This window comes from Budorcas taxicolor, chromosome 7 (assembly GCF_023091745.1).
Source record: "Budorcas taxicolor isolate Tak-1 chromosome 7, Takin1.1, whole genome shotgun sequence".
NCBI classification, from domain to species: Eukaryota; Metazoa; Chordata; class Mammalia; order Artiodactyla; family Bovidae; genus Budorcas; species Budorcas taxicolor.
This window is the reverse complement of record NC_068916.1, coordinates 14,332,259-14,354,055: the sequence shown is the minus strand read 5'-3', so window position 1 is coordinate 14,354,055 and position 21,797 is coordinate 14,332,259. Positions and strand designations below refer to the sequence as shown.

The 21,797-nt window shown below is 42.5% G+C and overlaps 1 protein-coding gene across 1 annotated transcript in view; it reads right to left on the bottom strand.

Moving 5' to 3' along the window:
* LOC128050521 (zinc finger protein 26-like) overlaps positions 1–19,395 on the bottom strand; it is a 56,076-nt gene extending 36,681 nt beyond the window's left edge. The window contains exons 1-2 of the mRNA XM_052642772.1: positions 19,038–19,395; positions 13,249–13,331 (exon numbers count right to left, since the gene is read on the bottom strand). The gene's annotated coding sequence lies outside the window, so the exon portion shown is untranslated. The remainder of the gene's footprint in view (positions 1–13,248; positions 13,332–19,037) is intronic.
* Positions 19,396–21,797: the final 2,402 nt, after the last annotated feature.

The window sequence follows — 21,797 nt, the reverse complement described above, 5'->3', positions numbered from 1 at the left end:
ATGTATGGACGTGAGAGTTGGGCTATAAAGAAAGCTGAGTGAAAGAAAGAATTGATGCTTTTGAACTGTGGTGTTGGAGAAGACTCTTGAGAGTCCCTTGGACTGCAAGGAGATCCAACCAGTCCATCCTAAAGGAAATAAGTCCTGAATATTCATTGGAAGGACTGATGTTGAAGCTGAAACTCCAATACTTTGGCCACCTGATGTGAAGAGCTGAGTCATTTGAAAAAACCCTGATGCTGGGAAAGATTGAAGGTGGGAGGAGAAGGGGACAACAGGATTAGATGGTTGGAAGGCATCACTGACTCAATGGACACGAGTTTGAATAAACTCCAGGAGTTAGTGATGGACAGGGAGGCCTGGCAGGCTACAGTCCATGGGGTCCCAAAGAGTTGGACATGACTGAGCGACTGAACTGAACTGAGTACAGTTGGCACTTAATAGTTCTGTATTGATTATTGTTGTTTCACTCTAGTGTCCATGATACTCAGTTCAGTTATGTCACTCAGTCGTGTCCGACTCTGTGACCCCATGAATCGCAGCAGGCCAGGCCTCCCTGTCCATCACCAACTCTTGGAGTTCACTCAGACTCATGTCCATCGAGTCAGTGATGCCATCCAGCCATCTCATCCTCTGTCGTCCCCTTCTCCTCCTTCCCCCAATCCCTCCCAGCAGCAGAGTCTTTTCCAGTGAGTCAACTCTTCTCATGTGGTGGCCAAAGTACTGGAGTTTCAGCTTTAGCATCATTCCTTCCAAAGAAATCCCAGGGCTGATCTCCTTCAGAATGAACTGGTTGGATCTCCTTGCAGTCCAAGGGACTCTCAAGAGTCTTCTCCAACACCACAGTTTAAAAGCATCAATTCTTCGGTGCTCAGCTTTCTTCACAGTCCAACTCTCACATCCATACATGACCACTGGAAAAACCATAGCCTTGACTAGACGGACCTTTGTTGGCAAAGTAATGTCTCTACTTTTGAATATGCTATCTAGGTTGGTCATAACTTTTCTTCCAAGGAGTAAGCGTTTTTTAATTTCCTGGCTTCAATCACCATCTGCAGTGATTTTGGAGCCCCCCAAAATAAAGTCTGACACTGTGTAACAATTTAATTAAATCTTACATTCATTATGCAGGATATTTTTCTATTCTCATCTTACCATCTTTTTAGTTGTTCAAGAGAGTACTGAAATATTAAAAGTTGGAATAGACTGACTTGTTCTGTTCATAAATTTAATAAAAATATTTTCATGTTTTAATGTAGAATATCCTTTTGGATAAAGTTTTAAAAACATTTTTACTGAGTTAAATTTTGTCCTTGATTTATTCAGTTAGTGAGAGGCTTTGTCCTGGCTGATAACCACAACTGTTAAATGTAATGATTGGTACATTTTCTCAAATGAATTTTTTATTGTAATTGTGATTATGATTTCTCTTCAGTGACCTATTTTTGTGTTGAAGTATGTTAACAAACATCATTGTATTAAACTAGCTCTCCATTCTGAGAATAGTTATTACTTATTCATGATATATTGTAGATATGAGTGCATTTAACTAATACTAGTATTCAATTTTGTTTCTAAATTCAGTGTATGATAAGCTTGAAATTTTCTTTGTGTAATAGTTTATGCTTTTCAACTCAATCTTTATTACATGTGCATCATTTGCATGTGTTGAGCACCTAGTATGTGCCAGGCACCATGCAGGTCCCTGGAAAGACAATGATAAGCAAAAACAATCATGACCTCTGACCAACAAATAAATACAAAATTATCAACATGAGAAGCACTTCAAAAATAGTACAGGATGCTCAACTTTGGGGCCTCATACTTTGTGCTCCATTACCAAGTCCAAATTTACTCTGCTCACTGCATGATAGGCTAATAAATCCACATATAAGATGTTGAGGTAAGGAATATGCCTTTATTTCAAAATCCAACAGACCTAGAAGATGGCAGACTAATATTTTAAAATAACTGTCTTATCTGGGTCTAGATGCCAGATTCTTTTATAGAACAGAGATGGGGGTAGGTGAGGAAGTAAAGTAAAAAGGCTATTAATCTTGCAACTATCTCCTGGAATGGCAAGCATCAGAGAAGGATGTATTAGTTTCTTCTTTCCTGCAGCCATTCACAGGTGGACAAGGTCCTGAATAAAGGCGCAAACAAAGGTTCTGTTGTGCCCAAGTTGCGAAATCTCCCAGTGACCACCAGGGAGCTGATATCCGAAGCAAAAGCAAGAGAGTTTTTATTACCAAGCTCGAGCTGGGGCTCCCACCCAATACCGACGCAGTGGCTATACGGAGGAGCCCCGAGTTCTGGGTTACATTGCTTATATAGGGTATTCTTGCGCGAGAAATTTGAAACGGGAGTTTCCAGGTTGGGAGACATCTAATTGGTTACCTTCTGTGGAAGGGTAAGGTGTTGGTTTCTGATTGGTTCCCATTTCCCGGGCTGGCCACGGGTTCTGATTGGTTCCCATTACCTAGGTAGACTACGTTAAGTCAGGAGATTTTGGTCTGGGGTCCGATTGGCTCGAGGGTGGTGGGGTGAGGTCAGGGGATTTCCAAAGGCTCTTTTCCTGGAACCTTACAAAATGGAGTTTTTCTGTTAACAAAGTGGAGTAGCTTAGGTCCTTCAGTTTAACATTCAAGCACAGGGGCAGAGCTCCCCCAGGGAGGGTATTATGTATAGACAGTATCCTTTAAGTGAACAAAAGGAACTGGAAGCAAAGGTTAAAGTGAAAGAAACAGATCCAACATGTAGTAAGATTTTGTTTTTCCCTGTAGCACTCCTGAACCACACTCTGCTCTCCATTTCACAGGCCTCTCACATCCCTTCTGTTACCAAGCTCACTGACCCACATGGCAAATGGGAATTCTATCTCTCACTCAAAATGCTTGCCCTTTCCTTATTTCTTTTGATTAACAATTACCCAGTGTTCTGCTCATAACGTAATATTCGTATGTCAGAAAGACCTTTTCTACCTACCTCTCTCGGGCAAATTGTTTCTCAATGATTTTTTCTCTGTTTAATGAACTGCATTTTCTAGGCTTTTATAATGCCAATACTTTATTATTATTATGGAGACAATACACATTTGTTTCCATTTTAAATTTGCCTTTCAATTTTTAGGATCTATAGAGGCTTTGATGGAGAAGACGATGGCACCGCACTCCAGTACTCTTGCCTGGAAAATCCCATGGACCAGGAGGAGACTGGTGGGCTGCAGTCCATGGGGTTGCAAAGAGTCGGACACGACTGAGCGACTTCACTTTCACTTTTCACTTTCATGCACTGGAGAAGGAAATGGCAACCCACTCCAGTGTTATTGCATGGAGAATCCCAGGGACGAGGGAGCCTGGTGGGCTTCCGTCTATGGGGTCACACAGCGTTGGTCACAACTTAGCAGCAGCAACAGAGATAAACCATCTTGCAAAAAACTAGCAAGGGGACATTCTTTTTGCCCCCTTCTGATGTCTATGTCAGAAGCTTTCTCTCTCTTTCTCTTATACTTTAATAAAATTCTGTTACACAAAATCTCCAAGTAGTCAAGCCCGTCTCTGGCCCCGGATCAAAATCCTCTCCTCTGGAGGTCAGGAATCCTGGCATAGCACACAGCTCACAGCAGCAACTATTCACTTCTAGTTACTGGTAAATGATTTAGAAGACAATAAAGTCCCGAGTTTCATAGAACATACATTCTATTGGCCCGAAAATAAAATAACATGTAAATACATGTTACTGGTAAATGATTTAGAAAACAACAAAGTCCTGAGTTTCATAGAACATACATTTTATTGGCAGAAAATAAAACATGTAAGTACATGGTAAAACTAGACTTTCAGATAAGTGCCAAGAAGAGTATAAGTCTAGTTAGGAAAATTATTTTAACATAAGGTTATTATTACATAACCATCTAGAACAATTCCATGTGTGGATCTGTTTACTTTCCCAGTGTTGTTACTCTGACAAAATGTTTGGAGTTAAAAGGAAGAAAACAATGTCAGTTTAACCTTATTAAGGTTTGGTTTTCTGTGTCTGTGAAATACCCCACTGAGAACTTTGATTTCAGAGTGGCATGAGTTGGTCTGGTGTTCTGTTTCGTGGTAGCAGTGGTGGTAAGTAGAGTACGCCCGGCTGAGTCTTACACATGACGCTTCAGTTCTTGGTTTGGCTCTCACATCCATAGGAAAGTCCATCCCAACTTCTGACACCCATGCTTCACAGGTAAGCTCCCAGGGGACACAGTCCATGTTGTTGCAAACTGCAATCCAAATAGCCTATGGTATGGGCTGTAGCCAATCCTGGGCTGTCTCCCACTTCTCCCTTCAGAAGTGAAGGCTTATTTTTCCAGGTGTAGTCAAACAGCAGCCCTGAGCCTTCTCTTTAAGTGCTGTGCTCAGCTAAGGAAGTCGCCTCACACAAGATCACATCATTTGGATCTCTTGCCGTGGGACCATAACTGACCACCATCTGAATCCACCACTGTGCTTGCCCCGAGGCTGCTCCTGCTCCCAGCCACTGACTGAGCACATCAGGGAACCAGTGCTCATTGCCATGGTCACACAATGACACTGATCACCAGGGTCAGTTACCCCTGTCTGGAGGATGATTCCTGTTCTTAGCATGAAGAACCTGAAACGTCATGCAGTAGCATAGACTGAAGTTCAGTGGGACATTTTTCATGTCTCTGGAAGTATTGTCATTTTAGATGTCAAGGCTTTCAAATCTATGGAGGCCAGATATGTGGAGATCTAAAGCACAAATTCCTCATATGGCTCCTGGAAGTGACCTTACAAGGGTTCACTTCTTCTGCCAACCCCTGATTCCTGGATCCATGTCCTATAAACAGGAGATACAGCATATTATGACTGTCATTGGTTTAGAGTGTATAATGCATTCTGTGAATTATGCATCCAGAAATTCCTGTTGAATTCAAATGCTTGCACTAAATACCATCATTCACTTGAAATTAGATGTGACCCCATAAATTCACTAAATTGTAGCTTTAACTTTTTCATGTCAGATATATTTAGTTTTCTCATCAATTTTACACTTTACAATTTATTACTCCCATTGTTGAGATGTCTGCAACTAAAGAGATTAAATAATTTTGTCAAGGTCACACAGATAGACCAAAATTCTTCTAGAAAGCCTGGCTCAAGGTCCCATTGTCTAAACCACAACTCTTCAGGAGAGTTATGTATCAAAATTATTTTCATAAAAAGAAAAAATAATAAAGCTATCATTAAGATGGTATAAAGTGAGTACAGAGAAAAAGAGAGTGAGCCTGGCAATCAGGCAAGAAAACAAAACTTATTAGAGGGAAACGAGAGGGAGACTGGCTCTTAAGGAAAACCAGTGTCCTCCCTTTCTGATGGAGTCTTTCTTATACCTTGCCAATGAAAAATTCACTAAAGGGATGATTAAGTTTTAGCCTGTAGCTGAGACCTGTGGTCACATAGCCAGAGGTGTGGAATCTGGTGGTCTTATAGCTTTAAGAAGGTAGGGGCCAGTGGTCAAACAGAATGCATTTGGGTAATTTGTTCAGTCTTAAGGGTCACTGTGGTTTTATTCTTTGTGAGGTCAACATAATGAGCCATTTCAACCATTAGCCCCCATGGAGGCCCTTTCATTCCAGCCTGATTTGGGATAAGGGCCAAAGGTCAATCTTCCGTAACTGCTTCCTGTGGGACAGGGCTGTCATGGGGGTAAGAGAAGAAAAGGCTGGAATGTGAGTCAAGGGGATTTGTGTGGGGTTGAAATTTTTGATAATTTGAGTGAGTTAGAAGTAATTCATGGATAGTTTGGTTGGTGAAGGCTTGTAAGTGGTCCTGAAGAAATTTTGAAAAAGATTTATTAAACATGTCCAAAAGTTAGAATAAGGCTAAGAAGGAGAGGGCCTAGAAGTTAGGATCCAGGGTATCCAATTCCAATTGCTTAGCCAGTTTTCCCATGAATTACTGAGGTGTTGATATATTCTTGGGGCCCTGTTTATCAGATTTCTTCCTGCTTCCTTTACAACACCTGATTTGTTGGCATAGTAGCAGCAAGCTTCCTCCAAAAATAGACATAGGCCTCCTTTTTCTGCCGTGAGGTCTAACCTTCTTCTGTTTTGGAGGACCACTGCTGCCAGGGAATCTGGCTGGTTTGGGACAGTGATAAGGCTAGTAGTTATTTCTTCTAGGTTCTCAGTGAGGTCTTCAGAAAGGATTTGGTAGTAATTTAAAGAGGTTGTGAGTGAAATCAATTTTCCAGCCCTCTCCTGGCATATACCCTCATGCATGATGTGTTGGGAATGAGGGAACAGGCCTTAGGGCTCCCTGAGGTGAGACTGAAGAGCAGATAATGCAAGAGTGAGTGAGTGAGTGGTTGTAAGAGTGAGAAGGTTAGGTGATAAGAAGTCTTAAGAGATGATAAAGAGGTTTAGTGCCTATGTGTAGGGACTGATGAATGTTTGTAAGAATCTGCGTGGACTGAGGTCAGGGAAGGACATAGTGGCCCTGTTTTTGTAACCAATCTCCTTGCGGTTGGCGTCCCTCTTATAATAATCACATTTTTTTTTTCCCTTCAGGGAGGTAAAGTAGCTTTATGTTGGGGATTACTATGAATTGTTGAGCCAGTGATAGGAGTGAGGCTCGTTTTGCTTCCCTGTCTGCAGCATTGTTGTCCTGTGAAATGTGGTTTGAGGCCGCCTGGTCACCTCGGCAATGTATGATGCCTACTTCAGTTGGCATGTTCAGTTCAGTTCCCTGGTGGCTCAGAGATTAAAGCGTCTGCCTGCAATGCAGGAGACTTGGGTTCTATCCCTGGGTCGGGAAGATCCCCTGGAGAAGGAAATGGCAACCCACTCCAGTATTCTTGCCTGGAGAATCCCATGGACGGAGGAGCCTGGTGGGCTACAGTCCACAGGGTCGCAAAGAGTTGGACACGACCGAGCGACTTCACTTCACTTTACTTCACTTCTTCAGTTGGCACGATCAGTTCAGTTCAGTCTCTTAGTTGTGTCTGACTCTTTGCGACCCCATTAATCACAGCACGCCAGGCCTCCCTGTCCTTCACCAACTCCCGGAATTCATTCAAACTCACGTCCATCGAGTCGGTGATGCCATCCAGCCATCTCATCCTCTGTCGTCCCCTTTTCCTCCTGCCCCCAATCCCTCCCAGCATCAGTCTTTTCCAATGAGTCAACTCTTCTCATGTGGTGGCCAAAGTACTGGAGTTTCAGCTTCAGCATCATTCCTTCCGAAGAAATCCCAGGGCTGATCTCCTTGCAGTCCAAGGGACTCTCAAGAGTCTTCTCCAACACCACAGTTCAAAAGCATCAATTCTTGGGCACTCAGCCTTCTTCACAGTCCAACTCTCACATCCATACATGACCACTGGAAAAACCATAGCCTTGACTAGATGGACCTTAGTCGGCAAAGTAATGTCTCTGCTTTTGAATATGCTGTCTAGGTTGATCATAACTTTTCTTCCAAGGAGTAAGCGTCTTTTAATTTCCTGGCTGCAGTCACCATCTGCAGTGATTTTGGAGCCCAAGAAAATAAAGCCTGACACTGTTTCCCCATCTATTTCCCATGAAGTGATGGGACCAGATGCCATGATCTTTGTTTTCTGAATGTTGAGCTTTAAGCCAACATTTTCACTCTCCTCTTTCACTTTCATCAAGAGGCTTTTTAGTTCCTCATCACTTTCTGCCATAAGGGTGGTGTCATCTGCGTATGTGAGGTTATTGATATTTCTCCTGGCAATCTTGATTCCAGCTTGTGTTTCTTCCAGCCCAGAGTTTCTTATGATGTACTCTGCATAGAGGTTAAATAAGCAGGGTGACAATATACAGCCTTGACATACTTCTTTTCCTATTTGGAACCAGTCTGTTGTTCCATGTCCAGTTCAAACTGTTGCTTCCTGACCTGCATATAGGTTTCTCAAGAGGCAGGTCAGGTGGTCTGGTACTCCCATCTCTTTCAGAATTTTCCACAGTTTATTGTGATCCACACAGTCAAAGGCTTTGGCATAGTCATATAAAGCAGATATAGATGTTTTTCTGGAACTCTCTTGCTTTTTCCATGATCCAGCGGATGTTGGCAATTTGATCTCTGGTTCCTCTGCCTTTTCTAAAACCAGCTTGAACATCAGGAAGTTCACGGTTCACATACTGCTGAAGCCTGGCTTGGAGAATTTTGAGCATGACTTTACTAGCATGTGAGATGAGTGCAACTGTGTGGTACTTTGAGCATTGTTTGGCATTGCCTTTCTTTGGGATTGGAATGAAAACGGACCTTTTCCAGTCCTGTGGCCACTGCTGAGTTTTCCAAATTTGCTGACATATTGAGTGCAGCACTTTCACAGCATCATCTTTCAGGATTTGAAATAGCTCAACTGGAGTGCCATCACCTCCACTAGCTTTGTTCATAGTGATGCTTTTTAAGGCCCACTTGATTTCACATTCCAGGATGTCTGGCTCTAGATGAGTGATCACACCATCGTGATTATCCGGTCATGAAGATTATTTTTGTTGGTAAAGACTGAAGGCAAAAGGAGAAGAGGGCAGCAGAGGATGAAATGGTTAGATAGCATCACTGATTCAATGGACATGAATCTGAGCAAACTCTGGGAGGTAATGGAGGACAGAGAAGCCTGGAGAGCTACAGTCCATGGGGTCACAAACAGTCAGGCATGACTTAGCAACTGAACAATAACAACAATAAAAACTATTACAAAAAATAATGTTAATAAACAACAAAAAAGCAGCATAAAAGGAAATGTCTTTAAACCTGAAAACATGTCAAAAATATACAGCAAGTGTTTCAATTTACTAGGTAAAAGCTGAAGGCCTTTGAAACACAGAAAAACAGTGGCTCCTTCTACTAAGCATGTTACAGACAGCACAGTAAATTGGGGAGAGTGGACAAGGATGGGGAGACATGATAGGCTAGAAGATAATAAAGGAAGAATATCATCCTGCCATTCCTGGATGATATGACAGTGTGTAAACATCCAAAAGCATCTACAGGTAAGATTAATAGAAAACTAAGAGATATGCAGCTTGCTGGATACGGAATATAGCTCTGAGGACTCAAAACAGAACAAGGGGGCACTTTGCAGTATATAGAACAGCACTTATGACCCAAAAACTCAAGTTCTAAAAATCGACCTTAAAATTTAAAATACTAAGTCCATAAATATGAAGAAACATGGACAAACCCATTCAGATGGGAACAACTCAATCGTCCACCAACAGGATGATTCCACACAACAGAGCTGCAGAAGAGGTTTTTTTTTTTTTTTTTAAAAAAGGCAGATCTCCGTGAACTAATGAGAACTTCAAGACACGTCATTAACGTAAGAAAATGAGACACAAGAATGGACATCTTACGGAAATGCAGTCTGACTTCGAGGCTTTTTAAAGAGGGTGGACAGGAAATGGAGAAAAGACCCCGCACACGTACCCTGTCCGCATCTCCTCCTTGGTACAGACCGATCGATTGAGCAGTCTTTCTGGAGATGGGAAAAGCGAGGCCCCAACAGGTGGGGATGGAGTCGGTCGCTGCTGGGAGTAAAAGCGGCGGGTCTTGCAGCCCCATGCACGCAGCTAGGGCTAGCAGTCGCGCGAGAAGCTTGGCAATAGGCGCTGCGGTCCAGAACAGCTCGCGCCTTCTATCATACCCATGATCCTTCCCGGTTCTCCAAAGGCCACCCCAGACTCGAGTCAGAACCTGGGCTTGGGTCTGGCCGGATCGGATGCCAACGGATCACGCCGTTCCCGGAGGGGCACTTCTGCTTCTGGTCTTGACCTTAACTCCGAAGAGTGGGCAGGCCTGCTGCTGCGTCACTTCAGTCGTGTCCGACTCTCTGCGACCCCACAGACAGCAGCCCACCAGGCTCCCCCGTCCCTGGGATTCTCCAGGCAAGAACACTGGAGTGGGTTGCCATTTCCTTCTCCAATGCATGAAAGTGAAAAGTGAAAGTGAAGTCGCTCAGTCGTTTCCGACTGTTCCCGACCCCATGGACTGCAGCCCACCAGGCTCCTCTGTCCATGGGATTTTCCAGGCAAGAGTACTGGAGTGGGGTGCCATTGCCTTCTCCGGTGGGCGGGGCTAGGATGCGGCAAAGCAGAGAGTGGCTAAGGCCCAGTGAGGCTGCTGGGCCACAAGCTGAGGACAAGCCCAGAAAAGTTTGGGGGCTTGCCAGGTGTGTCGTGTTACAGAATCCACCTGGCAATGCAGGAGACGGCAGGTTTCATCCCTAGATCGAGAAGATCCCCTGGAGTAGGAAATGGCAACCCACTCTAGTATTCTTGCCTGGAAAATGCCATGGGCAGAGCAGCCTGGCGGCCTGAGTCCATGGGGTGACAGAAGTTGGACAGCCCGAGAACCCATGCAGGACATTTTATTTTAAGCAAAAGAGGCTTATCAAGTAAAGTAACTTACTCTCGATGTCACATTAAAATATAAAATGATCCCCAGGTACATGAGCCCAGGTCTTTGACTCCATTTGCTCTCCCCAAGGGAAAACGTAGAGGTCCCCAAGATTTTGAAAAGGAGACCGAGCAGTCAAAAGGAGTCCAAACTTCACTTCCTCAGCCATTATGGATTCTCTTGTGTAGTCAAAGCCTTTCCCTTCTTCCTAACCAAAATAAGCCCCCCAGAAGTCAGAGACCTTTCTGTCCCAACTCTGATTTAAACAATGATTATCCTGGTATTAAAAACAAATAACCAGACAGTCTAGATCAGACTTTAAGCTACCTGCTGAGACAGACAGACAGAGACAGGCAGGCCACTACAAATCTGAGAATGGCCAAAATCTGATACTAATAATGACAAACACTGGTAAAGATATAGAACAGGAAAGCTCATTCAGTGCTGGTGGAAATACAAAATTGTACAGCCACTTTGGGATACAATTTGGTGGTTGCTTACAAAACTAAACATAATCCTACCAAGTAATACAGTAGTCACACTCTTTGATATTTACCCAAGTAAGCTGAAAACGTATGTCCACACAAAAACCAGCACATGCATGCTCTGGTTTTTTTTTTTTGGGGGGGGGGGGAGTTGTTTCTTTGCACATGAACGTTTATAGCAGTTTTACTCATAACTGCCAAAACTTAGAAGCGGTCAAGATGTCCTTCAGAAGGTGAACAGATAAGAAACAACAGATTACCAGAGCTAAACTGAATGAACTATCAGGCCATGAAAAGAACTTAAATGCATATATATTAAGTGAAAGAAGCCATTCTGGAAAGATTAAATACTGTATGATTCCAACTGTAAGACACTCTGGAAAAGACAAAATTGGAGATCAGTGATTGCCAGCAATTAGTGAAAGTGATTGGTAGAATATATAAGCAGGGCACAGAGGATTTTTAGGGCAGTGAAAATACCCTGTATGATACTATAATGAATATATACCATTACAGTTGACCCTTGAACAACAAGGGTTGATCTGAACAGGTCCACTTATATGTAGATTTTTTTTTTCAATGAGTACATACTAGAGTACTACACAGTTCATGGATGGTTGTATTCACAGGTGCAGAACCCAGAAGGCTGACTGGTGAGTTGTACTGGGGTTTTTGACTTTGAAGAGGGTCAGGGTCCTTAGACCCCATGTGTTCAGCATTCAACTGCAGTTCTCAAATGAGATTCATTCAAATGAGAAATTCACATCTGGTTCAATAGTTTTATGCCAGCTTCATCATTCCTGGCCTCAGGTTCTGCTTGGCACCTGGAAGCCATCTATGTGGGTACCCTCAGGACTTACTGTTACATCAAACTAGTGTCCCCCACCCGTCCTAAATATTTTTATCCATCCGAAGTAGGAGCAGTGTTTGGTGGTCCTGAAGTGGAAGAACCTTGAGGTCAGGGCCAAAGGTTGTTAATGATTATAGCAGGGAGCAGAGCAAAGTTTGGTGAGAAGAGACATGCCACTTGTCTGAATTTCTGGGCTGTCTGACCCCTTCTGGAACTTCCTTCTACCTCCTCCCTCCCAAATTAGAACAATGGAATAGACCTCTTCAGTGAATTCTCCTTTCTAGGCTGTATCCCAATGAATAAGCAGCCTGCCCTCTGTTTCTGTTGGGTGCAGCCTTGTCATTTCCTCTAGGAACAAGAGGCTCTGGGTTTCTAGTGAGGTGCATGAGTATGGATGGCCAGGGCAGAGTTACTGGCAAAAGGTGTGTGTGCTTGTATTTACAGTAGAGCTCAGGAAGGGCCCCTCTCTCTTTTTTCTGGTGATATATGATGTGGACCATCTTTTCACACGCTTATTTGCTATTTGTATGTCTTCTTTGCTGCTGTGTCTATTAAGGTCTCAGTCCATTTTAAACCAGCTATTTGTTTTCTTATTGTTGAGTCTTAAGAGTCTTTTATCAGTTGTCTTTTGCAAATATTTTCTCTAAATCTGTGTTTGCCTTCTTACTCTCTGGACAATGCCTTCAGCAGAGCAGAAATTTTAAATTTTAACAATGTCAGTTTATCAATTATTTCTTTTATGGATCATGTCTTCCATGTTATATTTAAAAAAGTATTGCCATTCCCCAAAGGCTTCTAAGTTTTCGCCTGTGTTATCTTCAAGGAGTTTTACAGTTTTGTATTTAATACCCAGGGCTGCAATGCATTTTGAATTAACTTTTGTTCAGAGTGTTAAGGTCAGCGTCTAGATTTATTCTTTTGCATGTGGATGTCTGGCTGTTCCAGCATCATCTGTTGAAAAGAATTATATTTCTACATTCCATTTCCTTCACTCCTTTGTCAAAGATCAGCTGACCATATTTATGCTTAACATCATTAGTCTTTAAAAATAAGAGTATATACAAGAAACAAATTGGTATGATTGAACTTTTTTGTTTTTTCCTTTCATTTTCACTGCAGTGCATGGTTCCAGGCCTCACTGCTTTCAAGCAAAATGAAGTGATCATTCTGCAACAAAGCTCTGTTGTATTCTTTACTTTCATAAGGATTCTTATAGAGTTGAGCTGATAGTTGACCAAAATGAAATGATTTATCCAAAACTTCATCAGGATGACATATATGGGAATATTTAGCCAAGTGAATTCTATGCAAAGAAACATATTATGAGGGGTATTTCAAGTATCTGCCAAATTCACAATGCTCAGAGACTGAAAAACAGGTGAATGACACAAGCCTCAAATATCTATCAAGGTTATCGTGCTGCTTTTCTATTTTATGGAACTGTTAAACTTCCACTAGTGGAAGGGAAGGAATTATACCTTGTGAATCTTACCATGTCTACCACGTTGGATTTTTTCCCATTCAAAATATTCCACTGAGGTGCTGACCTTCTGGTATTGAGACAAATCTCCCAATCTGAAATAAGATTACAAAAAATTATGTTATTGGAAAATAAATGGAAGGAAGGTGTTAAAAATGAAGGCCAATGTGTATTTACTTTCAAACATTGACTTAAATGCAAAATTAAAATTAAAAAATGGGACAGATTCTACTGTCAGGCCAAAAGAAAGTTTCCAAAAGTGAGGGAAAAGTTAAAGAGAAGAAAAGTTTGGACTTCCATGGTCGTACAGTAGATAAGAATCCACCTGCCAATGCAGGGGATGTGGGTTTGGTCCCTGGTCCGAGAAGATCCCACTTGCTGTGGAATAACTTAGCCCACGTGCCACAACTGCTGAGCCTGAAAGCCTAGAGCCTGTGCTCCACAACAAGAGAGGCTACCAAAATGAGAAGCCTGTGCACCACAACAAGGAGTAGTCCCCACTTGTCACAACTAGAGAAAGCTGCGAACAGCAACGAAGACCCAGCACAGCCAAATAAATAAATAAATAGTTAGCCTTTCCCCCCTCTTGGAAAACTTTCTATTTTCTTCAGCTTTCCTCTTAGTTCTACCTGAAAGATCAGATGAGGTCTGCGTAACTGGTGCCCTGCTCTGAGAGGAAGATGCCTGATATAAGACTAACACGTAAAGGGATGACAAATACTTCCATAAATAAGGGGCCGAGAGTCTGCTCTTCAGGGATACCAAATACTCTCAGGTATAACTTGAGAAACAACAAAATGTTCATGTCAACTTTATCAAACCAGTAAACTTTAAAATAAAACTAAAACGCACACATATTCACATTCTCTCTCTCATTTTTCACAAAATAGACTCCCTATCTTTTGCCTAAAACCCAAGCTCAAGCTTATATACACAATTAAGTCCTAAGCCTTTTATCCTACAAAAAATAAAGTCAGTACAACGGACAGATCTTCATTTTTCAAGAGGAAGCCATTGTACTGTAAAGTCTGTGACCTCAAAGGTCACTAGATCCTACACCATCACAAACATCCTGGCATCAGGCAGTTGCCATCTCCATCAGTGTGCACTTGCAAAAGAGGAAGGGAGACCCAAAGCCTAGACAGGTTTCGTGTTCTCCCACCATCAACCCCGGGGCTTGATGGTCCTCAAGCCCCTTCTCCCCTCTACCTGGACATATTCATAGTGATCTCATCCAATTTTGTAGCTTAAGAGCACCTCTCTCTCTCCTAACGATGTATCTCACAACTAGATTGTGACCTCTTCTGGTCTTAATTTTCTCTAGTGATAGGATTAGCAATAGTTCTGAGCACATTACAGACAATAAATGCTGGAAATGCATCACTCCTCCAGTGACAGCACAAATTCTCAGAATTACATGTCAGCTCCCTGTCTATTATAGCAAAATGAGGGCACACAATCAGCATGGATGATCGGATTGAATTAGTGAATACTGGGATGATGGTATCATTCTCTTATGTAAATGAAAGACCCTAAGATCTGAGGAAATTTAACTTGGACCCAGTCCCTAAGCAGGTTCTGTTGGAATAAAAAACTCTGTTTCACTAGAAGGAAACACATCTACCTGGAAGGAAGAAGCATGTGCTTTTATAAAAGAATAGAATAAATTTCCTACTCATTTGAAAATAATTTGTCACACATCCAGTCACAGTCCTTCCCCTTCTAACTTCTCTTCATAAAGACAGAAAAAGTCCTGAGAAAGCCTTAAGGAGAAGAAACAAAACCTGAGAATTCAGGCTGCCCACAGTTTCCATACTCACAAGCCTGGAAACACCCCACACTAATTCTAAGTAAACACATACACACTGCTGCCATAAAATGCCCTACAATCCGCCTCATCTGAAATTAGAAATGGATTTTGATAAAAAGGAAAAAAGTTTAATAATCTAATTTCATTTTACAGATAAAGTCTAGACAGGTAAAATTGGTTTTTTTTTTTTTTTGGCTAACAGTGATAATTCATCATGTAATTAAGCAGAACTTCTCTCACAAAAATGGGCAGACTTACCCCTCTCTCCCCAAGTCCCAGGATTTACACAACAGGATATTGTTATATACCTTAGCACCCTCCTAGACAGCCCAGAAGCAGGACTATGTAGATCCAGACCACAAAGACATTCTGCTCACAGGCCAGTAAAGTACTGTCTCTGAAAGGAGCATCAGCAAGTACTTGCCACAAGGGAAAAAATCAAGGGCTGGCATCTGTGAATCTGACAGTGAAATCTGCCTTATACATGTTATTCCCAAAGTCTCTTCAAGACAGTTCAATTCCGATTAAGTAGTAGTGTGAGTCTTGCCTCATGCCATCAATCTTTAAGCAGTAGGCATTACTGATTTGTCATCAAGCATCATTTATTAGCCATCGCTCTGTAGAAGACAGCCATTATATATTATGTGAAAGTCATTAGAAACTGTAGACGACATGAATATAAATAATGGTCATTTATTGAGGACCCATTATGTACTGGAAACACTGAAAGCTCATATGATTATCAAGTTATTCTTACTGTCATTCAATAGTTGAGGCAGTTCATGTGCAAATAGCAGTAGTAATTGGTCCAAGATCACCACTTAGGAAGTGGTGAGCCAGAGCCTGAATCGAGGTTACTCTGTCTCAAAAGCCTGAACTCCTAAGATTATTGTTAATTCTCCAATATGACTGGACAGTGATCACGAAATAGTGTGCAGGAAATGATTAACTTAGCAGGTCTGGGTTGCCCAAAATTTTTACTAGGAATATGAGTATGAACCTATGATGTAAGAAAAGATATATTTTAATTGGGTTTTTGAAGAGTAATAATATGACAGTATGTTCACAATATAATTTATATGGAAGGAGAATATAAAGTTATAAATATTTTTTAAAAAACTTACTTATTTACATTTTTGGCCACTTTGTGTGGCATGTAGGATCTTAGTTCCCCAACCAGGGATCGAACTTGTGCCCCCTGCAGTGGCAGCATGGAGTCTTAACCACTGGACCACCAGAAAAGTCCTGAAAATATCGATTTTAGATGTCCACTGAAAGGCCTAGACACAATTAAACCCCAGAAGCACTGAATCCATGTATCATACAGACCTTGGTGTCTACAAGGAAACAGGCTTCTTGGAGAAATCATTGATTATGGTCTGGTAACAGTCAAGTTTGGGGCTTCTCTGGTGCCTCAGCAGTAAGGAATCTGCCTGCAATGCAGCCAGGAGACCTGGGTTTGATCCCTGGGTTGGGAAGATACCCTGGAGGAGGGCATGGCAACCCACTCCAGTACTCTTGCCTGCAGAATTCCATGGACAGAGGAGCCTGGCAGGCTACAGTCATAGGGTCACGCAGAGTTGGATATGACTCAAGTGACTAAGCAGCAACAGTCAAGTTCAAAGTGAACTGGGAATTGACGCTCAAAGACTTATAGGGATGTGTTGAAAGGACACATGAATCAAATTAAAAGGACTACTCTTGGCCAAGTTTGGGAGAGCCTGAGCATCAAATAACAGCATCTGTTTATAATATGATAAATGAAAGAGAAATAGGGGAATATGTTGTGAAACCCTGAAAGGGAAAAAAAAATAGAGAAGGCTGGGTAAGTGGGGAGAGAAAGCTCTTGTTTACAAAAGACTGACAGCAAGAGAATGGAAAAATTTGGAAAAAAAGAAAGAGAATTAGAAACAACAACAACAAAAAGCAGTTTTCAAGACCCCAATGTAAAAATAGGTAGAAGTAAAGATCAACAAGTGATGCTAAAACCACTGAGTGAAAGGGCTGGGCAACAGATTATTCCCCTGTTGCCAAGTTATCACCCTCAGATTGTTGTTGTTTAGTTGCTGAGTCATGTCCAACTCTTTTGTGACCCCACAGATTAGCCCATCAGGCTCTTCTGTTCATGGGATTTCCCAGACAAGAATCCTGGAGGGGGTTGTCATTTTCCTCTCCAGGGGATCTTCCTGACAAAGGAATCAAACCAGCATTCCTGCACTGTGGACAGATTCTTTACCACCGAGCCACCTGGGAAGCTTATCACCTACAGATTACCACAAAGAAAAATGTGACTGTGCGAGACAGAGATGGGTACCTTAACTAAATGTGTTGCGCTCCTAATACACAGTGGACCAGTTGCATTTATGTGCCTCCTGATTTGACATAACATGAAGTACACATCACCTGGGAAATTTTCAAGTCTTTAAACCTGCAGTCTAACGCAGTAGTCATTGCCTTGCTCTATGTGGCTATTGTGAGTACGAAATGTGGCTAGTGAGACTGAGGGGCTGAATTTGTCATTTTACTCACTTTTAATTAAATTTTAGAAATAAAACTGTTCAGTTACTAAAAAAATCTTTCAGTATGTTTGGAGCAATCTGGGTTTCCCCAAATATTTTTTTTCAACAGTCAATTTTCTGAAAGCTAAATACAGATCAGGAATTTCTAATAAAAATTTAGCATCCATACTGAGGTGAGCTTAGGTGTAAAATACATATCAGAGTCCAACAACTTGGTACAAAAGAAATGTAAAATTTCTCACTAATAACTTTCTATAAGCTACACTGGTCATTAATTTCACCAACAGTTATATATTAATAACTGGGTAAACTGGGTTAGCTATGACATATTATTAAAAATAACTTCACATGTATACTTTCTCCTAATTTGACTACTAAAAATTTTTAAATCACATTACATTTGTATTAGATACTACTGGCTGTACCAGGTGACTCAGTGGCAAAGAACCTGCCTGCAAAGGCAGGTGACCTGGGTTTGACCCCTGGGTCAAGAGGATCCCCTGGAGGAGGGAATGGCAACCCACTCCAGTAGTCTTGCCTGGAAAATCCTATGGACAGAGGAGCCTGGTGGGCTACAGTCCATGAGGTCGCAAAAGACACAGACATGACAGCACACACACCCTAGACTCAATGTCCACTTTATGAGATACACAATTACATGAAATTAAAGGAAAACATCACCATATGGGAATGCCAACATTTTTCCATATAAATCTCCTGGACTGCAGGAACCAAAAATACTGGCAAATGTTTTCGGTAAAACAGATGTAAAACCTAAATGCAAGGTGCAAACCTTATTTGAATCCAGCTCCCTCCAAAACCAGACAACTATAAAATATACTTTTGGAAAACTGGAGAAATTTTGATTTTCTTGGATGTACAACGGAGTTTTGTTCTTAGTAGGAAACTGTCCCTCATTCTTAGAAGTCAATGTTTTGCAATTTACCATTAAGTGGTTCATCATTTTATATATATATAAAATGACAGACAAAATCTTAAATTAGTGAACTTAGATTCATGGATATTCCTTTTATTGACCACAATTTTTCTTAAGATAAAAATTTCAAGATGAGGGAATTTCTTGGTGGTCCAGTGGTTAGGACTCCGCACTGTCAATCCCGTGGGCCAGGGTTCACCTCCTGGTGGGGGAACTAAGATCCCTCCAGCCGTGTAGCACGGGCGAAAAAAAAAGAATGAGAAATTCTAGATGAATACCTAGAATAAAAATCTACCCGTCAAAACTCATCTTACGTAAATTCAATTCCAACGGCGGCTACTAACGGAAAACAGCCTCGATTGGCTTCCTTCCCAGAGGCTTCCGTATTTTGAAGGTTTGGGGCTTTACGCGGCTCTCATATGGTAAATTTATTATTTATATGAATCCCTTCACTCCTGCTCTTATTAAGATCAAACACACGTGCTCCCTAATAACCTACAAAGGTTTCTTCTCTTTCCAACGGAATATGACTTACCAAACTTCAATGATCGACAACCACAGCCGGAGTAAAGCCACCGAGAGCTCACCGGGACCCGGGGGGTCGAGAAGGACGGAGATGCTATTTCTTTTCCTTGTGGAGGAAGGACCCAAAGGCTGCTCTGGAGGCTTGTGAAATAGGGAGCAACGCGGCTGGAGAGTAGGCCGGGCCGGCCCGCCTCCTCCTGGAACTGCCGCCGGGACTCCGGCGGGCCGAGTGGGTCCGAGCTCTCGGAGGAGGGGCCGCCGCCCCGCAGCACCGGCGGGGAGCCAGGGCGGCCAGGTCAGCCCTCGAGGCCACTGTCCTTTGACTTCAAGCCTCCTCTTGGGTCTGTTCCCCTCCTGCTTGACCACACAGAGAGGAGAAGAGAGAAACGAAAATTTCACCTCACACCCGAGCCGGGGCACACAAATAACAGAACTTCCGCATTGCCCACGCGCAAATACAAACGCGCAGGCGCACTTCCAGGGCCGCGTGCAGCCTAAGGGGTGGGGCCTCGGCGGTTGGGCGGGCCCTAGAGGCCACTGCTTCTAAAGTCCCGGATCCGGGAGTTACACCCTTTTCCTTCCGCTGAGAGGCACTGAGGCGCAGGTTCCGGACCCGCATGGCGGGGCTGTGGCCCAAGATTGGCTCGGAGGTTTGTTTTCCTCAGTAGTTCATGCATCTTACATAAATGACAATTGCTTTCAAATTTGGGTGCATAATTGAATAGTCATATCATAGAAGGAGGCAGATAATTAAGGTGACAGTGCACAGTTCACAATAAGCTTTAGGAATCCTAAATATGTGAACCGTGAACTTCCAGATGTTCAAGCTGGTTTTAGAAAAGGCAGAGGAACCAGAGATCAAATTGCCAACATCCACTGGATCATGGAAAAAGCAAGAGAGTTCCAGAAAAACATCTATTTCTACTTTATCAACTATGCCAAAGCCTTTGACTATGTGGATCACAATAAACTGTGGAAAATTCTGAAAGAGATGGGGATACCAGACCACGTGATCTACCTCTTGAGAAACCTGTATGCAGGTCAGGAAGCAACAGTTAGAAGTGGACATGGAACAACAGACTGGTTCCAAATAGGAAAAGGAGTACATCAAGGCTGTATATTGTCACCCTGCTTATTTAACTTCTATGCAGAGTACATCATGAGAAATGCTGGGCTGGAAGAAACACAAGCTGGAATCAAGATTGCTGGGAGAAATATCAATAACCTCAGATATGCAGATGACACCACCCTTATGGCAGAAAGTGAAGAAGAACTATAAAGCCTCTTGATGAAAGTAAAAGGGGAGAGTGAAAGGTTGGCTTAAAGCTCAACATTCAGAAAACGAAGATCATGGCATCTGGTCCCATCACTTCATGGGAAATAGATGGGGAAACAGTGGAAACAGTGTCAGACTTTATTTTTTGGGGCTCTAAAATCACTGCAGATGGTGACTGCAGCCATGAAGTTAAAAGACGCTTACTCTTTGGAAGGAAAGTTATGACCAATCTAGACAGCATATTAAAAAGCAGAGACATTACTTTGCCAACAAAAGTCTGTCTAGTCAAGGCTATGGCTTTTCCAGTGGTCATGAATGGATGCGAGAGTGAGACTATAAAGAAAGCTGAGCGCCGAAGAATTGATGCTTTTAAACTGTGGTGTTGGAGAAGACTCTTGAGAGCCCCTTGGACTGCAAGGAGATCCAACCAGTCCATCCTAAAGGACATCAGTCCTGGGTATTCATTGGAAGGACTGATGTTGAAGCTGAAACTCCAATATTTTGGCCACCTGATGCGAAGAGCTGACTCATTGTTAAAGACCCTGATGCTGGGAAAGATTGAGGTCAGGAGGAGAAGGGGATGACAGAGGATGAGATGGTTGGATGGCATCACTGACTCGATGGACATGGGTTTGGGTGGACTTAGGGAGTTGTTGGTGATGGACAGGGCGGCCTGGCCTGCTGCGATTCATGGGGTTGCAAAGAGTTGGACACAACTGAGCAAATGAACTGAACTGAACTGAACTAAGTTGTCTTTCAGCAAAAGGAAACAGAATTTTTAAAAATTTATTCTACTTTATATTGATGTATTTACTTCGCTGCATTGGATCTTAGTATTGGCGCACAGGCTTAGCTGCCCTGCAGCATGAGTGATCTTAGTTCCCCCACCAGGGATGAGCCAGTGTCCCCTGCATTGGAAGGGGATTCTTAACCACTGGACCACTGGGGAAGTCCCCAGGAAAGGGAATTTTTAATAGCTGTTATTCAGTTTGGTGTGAGGACTTGTTTCTCAGTGTTACATCATGAACTATACAATTAACCTACTAAATCTGATTTAATTATAATTTATCCTCAGAAACTTTGTGTCTTATTTCTTTATTTTTGGCTGGGAGGCTTGCAAGATCTTAGTTCCATGACCAGGGATTGAATCAGGCCCCCTGCAATGAAAGCACTTATCCCTAACCACTGGATCACCAGGGAATTCCCAGAAACTGTATATCTTTAGATAACAAAGTTTTCCAGAGATAAAAATATTTCTCTTGAGGCGAGGTTAGATCAGGTGAATATAAAAGTTCAGCAGAGGATAAGATGGTTGGATGGCATTACCAACTCAATGGGCATGAGTTTGACCAAGCTCTGGGAGATGGTGAAGGACAGGGAAGCCTGGCATGCTGCAGTCCATGGGGTCGAAAAGAGTTGGACAGGACTGAGCATCTGGACAACACCACCACCACCTAGAATCAAAGTAGAAGAATAGGGAGGTTGAAAGGCTTG